A 12,740-nucleotide genomic window follows, 5' to 3' on the forward strand; every position below is an offset into this window, starting at 1 on the left:
CAATCTTTTTGGGTCTCTCTCCCCACTTTCTCCGTCTCTCGGCCTCTATCTTCTCGTGCCGCTCTTGGAGGTCTTCGTTGGTGTTTCTAAGGGGGTAGTCAGACTATCTCACTGCCAGTCTCTTCCCAGGATCTCCTGAAAATGAGAGGGCTGTTTGCAATTGGGTGACTGGGGTGGGGAGGGTGGACTGGGGAGAGGGGACAGGTGTGGGAAGTGGGGAGGGAGTGTGTCAAAGTGTACGGTGTTCTTGGAGATGGGTTGGTGCTTTGATTGCTCTCTCTTTAATTAATTTGGCCTCCCCGCTGTCGGTGGGGAGAACTCAGATTCAGTTCACAAAAGTCTGGTGGGTTAATGAGAGTCAGGTTAAGGAGCCCAAAGGTGAATGTGTGCCATTCAAATCAGTGGCTAAGGGACTTTGGATGGATTCCCATTCCACAAACATCATTTCCTCTTTGCCCTTATTTTTTTAATGGTATTTGTTAAGCGCTTACTGTGTACCAGGCACTGTACTAAGTGCTGGGGTAGAAGCTAATCAGGTTGTTAAGCACTTACTCTGTACCAGGCACTGTACTAAGTGCTGGGGTAGAAGCTAATCAGGTTGGACCCTGTCACTGCCCCATGTGGAGCTCACAGTCAATCTCCATTTTACAGATAAGGTAACTGAGGCACAGAGAAGTGAAGTGATTTGATTTGACCAAGGTTGTGGAGGAGGGAATACTGGCTCTAATTTTTCACCTTCATTGAGAGATGGGGGCAGAAATCTTGGCTTGCATCCTAGGGTCAAAAAGCAAGAATATCCCCCGGCCCCCAAACACTCCAGACCACAGGTTCCTGGCAAGGGATAGATTCCAAAGAAAAATCCATACCAGGATTTCATAATTCCCCACCTCCAGAGTGTGTGTGTGTGTGAGAGAGAGACAGAGAAAGAAAGAAAGGGTGTTAGCTAGTAACTTCTTCCAGGTATTCCACCCATCCTTTACCCCGGAGCTGAGAGGGCCCAGAAGGCTTCAATGAGAAGGAGATAGGGTGTAGGGAGGGGCCATCTGCCATCTCCAGGGGGTGGGAAGCAGGAGTTCCATTTTCAACATAGCATGGCCTAAAGGAAAGAACACAGGCCTGGGTCCGTCAGAGAACCTGGGTTCTAATCCTGGTTCTGCCACTTGTCTGCTGTGTGGCTTTGGGCAAGACACTTCACACTTCCCTGTGCCTCAGTTGCCTCATCTGTAGAATGAGGATTAAGACTGTGATCCCCATGTGGGACAGAGACTGTGTCAAACCTGATTAGCTTCTATCTACACCAACACTTAGTACAGAGCCTGGAACACAGTACTTTAAAAAAAAAAACACATAACTCAAGGTGAACATTTGTACCTAGATGGACCAGCTTTATACTCTAGCCTCTCCCTCCTCCCTCCCTCCTTCCCCTCCTCCGTCCTGCTGTTCTGCTTCACATTTGGGGTGGCTGATTTGACCTGGGCCAGGACTGCTGACTGTGGCAATCTGGAATTCATTCTTTGGCCTTGTCAGTTCATCTTAGCCTAGAAAGGAGGTGATGGGCTCCCCAGCATCAGCAAGTATTTGTTCTGTTTCTTGCACGAGGTAAAAATTCCTTGGCTCCCGACACGGAGCCTGCCGATTCGAGGTACATCATCTGTAGAGTGTTTCCAGCCTGTTTCCAATTGGCAGCGTGACTTTTATCTATGGCAAACATGCCCGGGGACGGGAGAGACATCAGAGAATCAACCTATCAATCAGTAGTATTTACTGAGCGCTTACCGAGTGCAGAGCACTGCACTGTATTCTTGGGAGAGGGCAATACAACAGAGTTGGTAGACACATTTCCTGTCCATGAGGAGTTTGCAGTCTAGAGGGGGACAGGCATAAAAATAAATGAAAATAAGTAAATCACTGATATGTACATCCGTGTCATATGGCTGAGACACTTAATAGAGTGCTCCGTACATAGTGCTCAATAAATACCACTGATTGGTTGATCGAGTGAATGTCAAGTGCTTAAAGGGTACGGACTCTAGACCGACTGTAAATTTCTTTGGGCAGGGAACTTGTCTACCAAGTCCGTTGTACTCTCTTAAGCACTCAGTACAGTACTCTGAACTTAGTAAGCTGTCAATAATATGATTGATTGTTCGATGGATACATATTCAAGTGCAGAGGTGACACAGAAAGGAGAGAGGGTAGAAGAAATGAGAGCTTTGTCCAGGAAAGGCCCTTGGAGGAGATTAATAATAAACTTTTAATAAGAGTTTGAATGTGGGGAGCGATGGTGTGTCGGATATTCAGGAGAGGGAGTTCTAGGCCAGAAGGAGGACTTAGGCAAGAGGTTGGTGGAGAAATAGGTGAGATCAGAGTACAGTGAGTAGGTTGACATTAGAGGGGCAGTGTGTGGGCTGGGCTGTAGTAGGAAATTAGAGAGGTGAGATAGAAGGAGGAGAGCTGGTTGAGTGCCCTAATGCCAATGACAAGGAGTTTCTGTTTGATGTCCAGGTGAACCGGCAACCTTTGGAGGTTCTTAAAGAGTGGGGAGTGGGGACTGAATGCTTTTGTTAAAAAACTGATCTGGATGGCAGAATGAAGTATGGACTGGAGTGGAGAGAGATAGGAAACAGGGAGATCAGCGAGGAGGCTGATGCAGTAGTCAAGGCAGAGGAAAATTGGCATGGCTTAATGATGAAAGGCTAGATTTTCTTCAGTTGCAGCTTAGAGGTGTTTTTTAAAGGTTTTGGAACACAAGGGATCCACAGGCTAAAGTCCTCTATAGGCGGGATTAGAGGGCGGGGGGTTGGGGGTGGGGGTGGGGGAAGAGAAGAGGATCTTGTCTTTTTTTTGTTTGCTAAATATGCAAACACTTCACTGTTTCCAAAGTGGGTCAGAAAGAGTTTGTCCCTGTCACCGAAATTACTCTCCACTCAACGCTCCATTATCCACAGATAGTTGAACTGCTCTGTGGATTATGTGTATATATATATATCTAATGATAAATACTGCAAATAATAATTATAGATCCATACTGCATAAAATCCACAAAATGGATCATCCAATTAAGACAATAGAGCTTCGCCTATGGTTTTTTCAGTGTGAGATAAAGAAATGGTAGGCCCATTATACATTTAGTGCTGCAGTCTTTAAGGAAATAATAATGATAACAATAATAATTGAGCTGTTGTTAAGCACTTACTACATGCCAAGCACTAAGCACTAAGCACTGGGGTAGATTCAAGTTAATCAGGACAGATACAGTCCCTGTCCCACCAAGCATTCCCCAAACCCCCAGAGAAGCGGTATGATCTAATGGATAGGGGCATGGATCTGGGAATGAAAAGGACCTGGGTCCGAATCCTGGCTCCGCCACCTGTGTGTTGTGTGATCTTGGACAAGTCATTTCAATTCTCTGTGCCTCAGTTCCCTCATCTGTGAAATGGGGATTATGACTCTGTAAACCCCATGAGGGACATGGACTGTGCCTATCCTGATTGTCTTGTATCCACCCCAGTGCTTAAGTACAGTGCCTGGCACAGAGTTAGCACTTAACAAATACAATTAAAAACAAAATTTTCGTCAGACCCAGCATCCCTTGAACAGCTAGCATGGACGGCACAGAAAGGAGACACAGAATGGTTCCATGTCCATCTGACGTGGCTTCTAATCTTGCTTGCTCCACTTGTCTGCTGTGTGATAGTGTGTCACTTAACTTCTCTGTGTCTTTGTTCCCTCATCTGAAAAAGGGAGATTTGATACTGTTCTCCTTCCTACTTAAATTGTGAACCCCATTTGGGACCTGGTACTCTTGCTTGGCCCATAGTAAGTGTTTAACAAAACCCAGTGTTGTTATCATTATCACTGTTATTATTATTAGAAAAACAGTGTGGCCTGGTGGAAAGAGCACAAGCCCCCGGGAGTTATAGGACCTAGGTTCTAATCCCAGCTCTGCCACTTACCTGCCATATGGCCTTGGGCCAGACACTTTCTCTGTGCCTCAGGTCCCATATCTGCAAAATGGAGATTCAATAACTGTTCTCCCATTTACTTAAATTGTGAACCCAATGTGAGATCTGATTAGTATGTAAATTGTATTTATTAAGCACTTATTATGTGCAGAGCACTGTAATAAGCTCTTGGGGAGTTCAATATAATAACAGACACGTTCCCTGACCACAACGATCTCTTGGAGGAGAGGTGCCATCAATAAGGTTTTGAGGGTGAGGAGAGTAAGATGATGATGATGATGATGATGATGGCATTTGTTAAGCGCTTACTATGTGCAAAGCACTGTCCTAAGCGCTGGGGAGGATACAAGGTGATCGGGTTGTCCCATGTGGGGCTCACAGTATTAATCCCCATTTGACAGTTGAGGGAACTGAGGCCCAGAGAAGTGAAGTGACTTGCCCCAGGTCACACAGCTGACAAGTGGCGGAGCCGGGATTAGAATCCATGACCTCTGACTCCCCAGCCCGTGCTCTTTCCACTGAGCCATGACGCTTCACTCCAGGCCAGAAGCCAATGTCGGCCAGATAGACGAGACCAAGGTCCAGTAATCTACCTTAGTGCTTAGAAGAGTTCTGGGCACGTAGTAAGCACTTAGCAAATTCTCTGATTATCAATATTATTGTTGTGATCATCATGATTAGGACTGTGATTATTGTCTGTGCCTCGGTGACCTCATCTGTGAAATGGGGATTAACTGGGAGCCTCACGCGGGACACCCCGATGACCCTGTATCTACCCCAGCGCTTAGAACAGTGCTCGGCCCATAGTAAGCGCTTAACAAGAGCAGCAGAGAACCAGCGTGGCTCAGTGGAAAGAGCCCGGGCTTGGGAGTCGGAGATCATGGGTTCGAATCCCAGCTCTGCCGCTTGTCAGCCGGGTGACAGCGAGCAAGTCACTTCGCTTTTCTGTGCTTCAGTTCCCTCATCTGTGAAATGGGGGCAAAGACTGGGAGCCTCACGTGGGACAACCCGATGACCCTGTAAATCTCCCCCAGCGCTTAGAGCAGTGCTCTGCACATAGGAAGCGCTTAACAAATACCAACATCATCATCAATATTATTGATTAGGATTGGCGGCGGCTGCTATCCCAGGTCGCGCCAGGAGATGGCGATAGCGCTCCAAGAACCAGGGCGGGAAGCGGCAGCGTGTTGGGCGGCGGCGCTGCAGGCCCAAATTTGGCTCCGGGGACGACGGCCTTTCCCCCCTTTCTTTGCCACACAAACACCCAAAGCCCCCAGCCCCTTAATGACTCTGAAGGTGAAAATCATAACGATTAATAAAGGGATCCCGCCCTGGCCCTCCGCCCACCGGCAGAGCGGGAGAGATCAGAAAAGAGTCGTCTTGCTTAAATGCTCCAAGCCTAGGGCACTAGTGAGGAAGGCAGCCGCTCTCCGGCAAGGGTACGGTTCAGCAGCAGCTTCCAGAAACCAGGCTGTAAATATTGCCGAGAGGGCAGCGAGTGGCAACAGCCGTAAATCTGGCCGTCCCAGCGTGGCTCGGCGGCCAGAGGACCGGCTCGGGAGTCGGAGGATGTGGGTTCTGATCCCGGCTCTGCCACTTGTCCGCTGCGTGACCTTAGGCAAGCCGCTTCACTTCTCTGGGCCTCGGATACCTCATCTGTAAAACGGGGATTCACAATAATGATAATGTCGGTTTTTGTTAAGCGCTTACTATGTGCAGAACACTGGTCTAAGCGCTGGGGTAGATACAGGGTGATCAGGTTGTCCCACGCGAGGCTCACAGTCTTAATCTCCATTTACAGGTGAGGTAACAAGCACAGAGATGTTAAGTGACTTGCCCACAGTCACACAGCTGACAAGTGGCAGATCCGGGATTCGAACCCATGACCTCTGACTCCCAAGCCCGGGCTCTTTCCACTGAGCCGCGATTAAGAGTGGGAGCCCCACTGATTACCTTGTATGATGATGGTGATGATGGTATTTGTTAAGCGCTCTCTATGTGCCAAGCACTGCTCTGAGCGCTGGGGTAGGCAAGGTAATCAAGTTGTCCCTCGTGGGGCTCACAGTCTTAATCCCCATTTTACAGATGAGGTAATTTAGGCACAGAGAAGTTAAGTGACTTGCCCAAAGTCACACAGTGGACAAGTGGCAGAGGCGGGATCAGAACCCGCAACCTCTGACTCCCAAGCCCGTGCTCTTTCCACTATCTACCCCAGTGCTTAAAACGGAGTAGCAGAGTAGCAGCAGCACAATGTAGTGGATAGGGCAGGGGCCCGGGAGTCAGAAGGTCATGGGTTTGTAATCCTGGCTCCGCCATTCGTCCGATCTGTGATCTCGGGCGAGTCGCTTCACTTCTCTGTGCCTCAGTTACCACACTGGTAAAATGGGGGTTGAGAATGTGAGCCCCACCTGAGACATTTGTGTCCAACCTGATTAGTTTGTATCTACCCCAGTGCTTTGAACACTGCTTGACACATAGTAAGCGCTTAACAAATATCATTATTTTTATTGTAGCAAGCCCTGTACTAAGTGCTTGGGAGAGTATGAGATAATAGAGTTGGTAAACACATTTCCTGCCAATAAGATGCTTACAGAGGACAATATAACGGAGTCAGTAGATACATTCCCCTCCCACGGTGGAAAGGAGGAAGAGGGAGGATGAAGCTGGGTTACTTCCTTTCAGGTGTCCAAACAGAGAAGGGGAAGTCTGTCTCCCCCTCTAGACTGAGAGCTCATTGTGAGCTGGAATATGTCTTTTTGCTGTTATATTGTACTCCCTCAAGCTCTTAGTACAGTGCTTTGCACACAGTAAGCACTCAATAGATATGACTGATGGATTGACTGAGGAAGGAGGGGGAGAATGATAATGACCAGTTATTCTCAGCCACAGAGCTGACCAAGACCTATTAGACGTAAACTGCAACAAGATATATTTACTAATCTTTCTCTCTCTCTCTATATATATATCTATACACACACATACATAATGTATGCATTGTGTATTATGTATTGTGTATTATATATGCTGCATAATCTTCCAATTATATATTCTAAAATATTTATTTATATTAATGTGCTTCCCCCTCTACTCTGTAAGGTTGTTGTGGGCAGGGAATGTGTCTGTCGACTCTGTTGTACTGTTCCAAGCACTTAGTAGAGTGCTCCGCACATAGCAAGCACTAAATTAATACATCTGCTTGATTGATTGACTATATGACAGCCTATGGTAGTCCAGACCCCACAGTCTGGAAGTGCATTCTTATGCTCCCTCTCAATCTCTCTTGCTGCAGATTAAGTCTAATAGATCTTGGTCAGCTCTCTGGCGGAGAGCAACTGGTCATTATCATTCTCCTCCTTCTCCTCCCTCCCCCTTTCTCCTCTTTATTTAAACACCTGAAAGGAAGTAACCAACCTTCACCCTCTTCCTCTTTTTTCCTTCTAGTCACCTAGGGCAGGAAATGTATCTGCCCACTTTTTTTATACTGCAGTCTCCCAAACACTTAGTAATAATAATGTTGGTATTTGTTAAGCGCTTACTATGTGCCGAGCACTGTTCTAAGCACTGGGGTAGATACAGGGGAATCAGGTTGTCCCACGTGAGGCTCACAGTTAATCCCCATTTTACAGATGAGGTAACTGAGGGCACAGAGAAGTTAAGTGACTTGCCCACAGTCACACAGCTGACAAGTGGCAGAGCCGGGAGTCACAATGCTCTAATAATAATAATGTCGGTATTTGTTAAGCGCTTACTATGTGCAGAACACTGTTCTAAGCGCTGGGGGAGACACAGGGGAATCAGGTTGTTCCACATGGGGCTCATAGTCTTAATCCCCATTTTACAGATGAGGTAACTGAGGCCCAGAGAAGTGAAGTGACTTGCCCACAGTCACACAGCTAAGTGGCAGAGCCAGGATTCGAACCCATGACCTCTGACTCCAAAGCCCATGCTCTTTCCCCTGAGCCACGCTGCTTCTCCACACACAGTAAGTGCTCAGTAAATACCATTGATTGTAAGCATCTTGTTGGCAGGGAATGTTTCTACCTGGCTCTGCCACTTGTCTTCTGTGTGACCCTCGGCAAGTCACTTCACTTCTCTGTGCCTCAGTTACCTAATCGGTAAAATGGGGATTGAGACTGTGATCCCTAGGTGGAACAGGGATTGGGCCCTGCCTGATTTGCTCGTATCCACCCTGGCGCTTAGAACAGTGCCTGGCACACAGTAAGCGCATAACAAATACCATAATCTTTATCATTATTACTGTATTGTACTCTCCCAAGCACTTAGTACAGTGTTCCACACACAGTAAGCACTCAATGAACATCGTTGATTGTTTGAGTCTTCCACTGTCCAGAAGCTCCAACTCCTTGATACACTATGGGAAAACCCCATTCCTCTGAATCCAAATGAAGCAATCCTTCTCTTCTTCCCACCATTAGTCAGAAAGCTTTCCACCGGCCCAGGGCTTCCCTTGGGAGACAGAACAGTAGGTACATTAAGAAGCTATAAGCTGGAATTAAGTACTGAACATTAACTTTCTGATTAACTGATTGCTCCTGGATTCCAAGAGCCCACAGAGTGACTAAAGGCATGGGAGGGAGAGGAAGGGAGAGAGGTAGGGAACAGGGCTTTTGCTTGTGTGTTTCTGCTTCTGGCGAGTCAGAGAAAAAAAAGGATACCCCTGAGGCCAATTTGGGTCTAAAAGCTGGTCATTCCCTCAGGGCGAGTCTAGTACATAGCTGTAATTTATATTAGTGTCTGTCTCTCTAGACTGTAAGCTCGCTGTGTGCAGGGAATGTGCCTGTTGATTGTCATATCGTACTCTCCCAAGGGTTTAGTACAGTGTCTTGCACAGAGTAAGCGCTCAATAAATTTGATTGAATGAATGACCGAAGGAACTGGCAGGTTGGGCATGGATGACTTGCTAATTAAAGGTCAGATTAGGGGAGAGAGGCATGGCCCTATCCCTTTGGCTTAGTCCCGTCTGGGGATGCTTGTTTGCTGGATCCGAGAAGCCGTGCTAGGAGCCAGGGCTGAGATGGAGGCTGGAGATTTTGCAGGGCTGGGGGCTGGCTTCCCTCCCTGTTCCCCGTTCAACATTCATTCTATCGTATTTATTGAGCGCCTACTGTGAGCAGACCGTTGTACTAAGCACTTAGGAGATTGCAATATAACAATAAAACAGACACAGTTCTTTACCTCCTTCCCCAACAGCGCATTCAGACACATCTCCCCTTTTCTATTTTTTCCTTTTACAATTAGAAGGCTATAAAAATAATGTTAGCGATCAGAGGAAAAGGACATTAGCACATAATTGTTCAACCCACCTGTGCCGGGGAACTCGGATAATGAGGCAGAGACCCAAGTCCCACTTTTCCTCCGCTGGCAATGTCTGAATCTTCCCTAATTTTCCCAAAGATATTAACCGTGAGGTCTGGAGAAGGGGAAGGACTTGGGAACTGGGGTGAGGTGAGGGGCTCGGAGGAGGGGCTGAATGAAGCAGCTGGGTTTGAGAGGAGGAGAAAATCCTCATTCTTGTCTTCAAGTAGATGGGCCTAGGAGATCTTCATTAGTCCGTCAATCAGTCTGCTTGTCAACCAGCCAGTCAGTCATTCATGGAGTTGCGTTTCTGTGCATTCATTCATTCATTCAGCCAGTCAGAAAGAGAGGTATGTAACCATTCATTGATTGATTGATTCATTCATTCTTTGTTAGTCAGTCAGTCATCCATCCACAAAGCCAGTCAGGCAGCCATTTAATCATCTAGCCCACTAGCCAGCCAGCCAACAAGCTAGTCACTCACTCATTCACTCACTTGTTCAATCAGCTAGTCTGCTAAACAGACAGCCAGTCAGCCATTTGGCCAGGTGGCCATTCATCCAGGTAGCCAGCTAGCCAGCCAACTAGTCATTCATTCATTCATACATTCATCCAACCATCCATTCACTCAGCTCCAGTCAGCCAGCCAGCCAGTCAAGCCTCTAGTCAGTATGTCAGTCATCATCCATTCATTCATGCATCCATCTATCCAACTCGTCATCCAGCCAGCCAGTCACTCAGTCAAGCCTTTGGTCATTCATTCATTCATTCTTTCATTCTTTCAGTTTCCCAGTGAGCCAGTCAGTCTATCAGTCCATAAGTCAATCAGTCAGTGAATCAGGCATTCATTCATTCATACATTCATTCAGCTAGTCATTTAGCCTATGAGCCAGCCAGTCAGTCAGTCAGTCTGCCAGCACTTCAGAGCTCTGCAGTAAGTGCTGTGGAGAGTGAGAGAGTAATCAAACATGGTCCATACAGGGAGGGGAAGTCTGAGAAACAATTAGACAGTTTTGCCACAGACACAGTTCATTCAGTCGTATTCATTGAGCGCTTACTGTGTGCAGAGCACTGCACGGAGCACTTGGAAAGTACAGTTCCAAAGTACAATTACAGTGGTGGAAGGTTACCGCCATTTTAGTGGCCTTCGCCCAAGACTCCAAGACCGAGAGGGAGAAGATCCCAGAGAGGCTAATGGCCTCTCTAGCAGCTGCCGGTCGAACCCTTAAAACTGGTGACCACAACCTGTTCTGTTAAAAGGGTCTTGCTCACCAGGTGGTTCCCCTCACAGGGTCTGTCCCTTCTCTCACCTGCCACCTTTGCTGGGGAAGGAGAGTCCCCAAACGCTCAGTCCAAATTGAAAATGCCAGGGTTTATTTCCTTCCGCAGACTGGAGCTTGCTGTATCGCACAGACTAATAAAGTTCTTTGTTTCGCCTTTAGGTAGAACGCCTTCGGTTTATGTTCTGTATGCAGAGAGGAAAATAAACTCCTACCATCTTGGAGGCACACGAGGGACAGTTAAATCTAATAACTTAATCTAGACTTCTAGAAACAAGATTAAATTTTCAAATCAAGGCAGGCACTGACAGCTCAGGCATAAATCTTTTATTTAAAATAGAAAATAAACCCATTCAAATGCAATCAAAGAAGACAGATGTAGATAAAAACAAGTTGTGATGGAATATAGAGTGTATGAATTTGTTGGGTCCGTATGATAGATCAGAAAGGGTGACCTTAAAAACGTTCTTAAGACATCAGCAGAAATGGGGGTATTTGCATACATTTAAATACTGCTTGTTAGTCCAAGCTGGACCGTGAGGAAAGTGAGCACAGAGAGGAAGATTTAGATGCGGGCCTGAGCAGTCCTGCTCCAAGGTCACCACCCTGATTAAAAAACATCAAGGAGAGAGGGCTGTTGAGTTGGCTGTTCTCCCCCTTACTTAGACTGCGAGCCCCATGTGTCTAACTTGTACCTACCTCAGCACTTAGAAGCGTGTTTGACACAGAAAAAGAGCTTAACAAATACCATTTTTTAAAAAAAAAGGTCCTCAGAAAGGTATTCATTTTAGGATGGGGGTGGAAGGGAGAGGAGGAACCGTTTGCCTCTGTTGAGAAAATAACTCCGGGCATGGAGGCTTCCAATTGGAGCACCCCTCCCCTGCCACACCCCAGCACTCAGCGGGGAGTGGATTTTGTTTCTATCTGGCACAGGGGGCTGAAACGAATGCCTCATCACTGGGTAACATGGACTGCTCAGAGACCCCACTGCCTTCAGCCACCATCCTCTGAACAGCAGCCTCCTCTAGGAGACAGGAAATAATAATAATAATGGCATTTGTTAAGCACTTACTATGCACAAAGCACTGTTCTAAGCACTGGGGAGATACACGGTGATGAGGTTGTCCCACGTGGGGCTCACAGTCTTAATCTCCATTTTACCGATGAGGTAACTAAGGCACAGAGAAGTTAAGTGACTTGCCCAAAACCACACAGTGGACAAGCAGCAGAGTTGGGCTTAGAACCCATGACCTCTGACTCCCGAGCCCATGCTCTTTCCACTGAGCCACGCAAGACCCAAGGAGGGCAGGTAGGGACCAAGTCCCCCCGTTCCATAGCAGGCCTCGCTCCCTGCCTCTCCCTGCGAGGGGTTGGGATTTGTCGGTGATGTTTGTGAGAAGCAGTGTGGCCTTCTGGAAAGGGCACAGGCCTGGGAGTCAGAGGGCCTGACTGACTCTGAGAGAAGCCCTGGGATCGCAACAGGAAGGCCCAGCCCTCCAGTGTCCTCTGGATGGCTTTGCCTTTGCAATAATAATAATAATAATAGTGGTATTTGTTCAGCACTTACTGTGTGCCAAGAACTTTACTAAGTGCTGGAGTAAATACAAGATAGATCAGACACGATCCCTGACCCACGTGGGTTTCAAAATCCAAGTAGAAAGAAGAAGGGGTATTCAGTCCACATTTTACAGATGAGGAAACTGAGACTTAAAGAAGTGAAGTGACTTGCCCCAGGTCACATAGCAGCAAGTGGTAGTGCAGGGATTAGAACCCAAGTACTCTGACTGCCAGGCCTGTACTCTTTCCACTAGGCCACACCGGCAGAACAACCGATGGAGAATTAGCAGAAGAAAAGGCTGACTGCTCAACTTTGTTCAGAGAGAAAGGAGGAATAATCCAGAACATTATGGTATCTCTAAGAGGGGGAAAGGGTGAAGGCTGCAGCATCGAAACATTCTGGGAAAATATGCATTTTCTTTTTTTTTTTTAAATGGTATTTGTTAAGCACTTACTATGTGCCAGGCAACATACTACACAGTACTGTTGTAGAAAGGAGATCATCAGGTTGGACACAATCCCTGTCTCACATGGGACTCACAGTCTAAATCCCCACCGACAGAGGAGGTAACTGAGACCCCGAGAAGTGAAGTGACTTACCCAAGGTCACAGAGTAGACAAG

The sequence above is a fragment of the Ornithorhynchus anatinus genome, chromosome 11, assembly GCF_004115215.2.
Source record: "Ornithorhynchus anatinus isolate Pmale09 chromosome 11, mOrnAna1.pri.v4, whole genome shotgun sequence".
NCBI classification, from domain to species: domain Eukaryota; kingdom Metazoa; phylum Chordata; class Mammalia; order Monotremata; family Ornithorhynchidae; genus Ornithorhynchus; species Ornithorhynchus anatinus.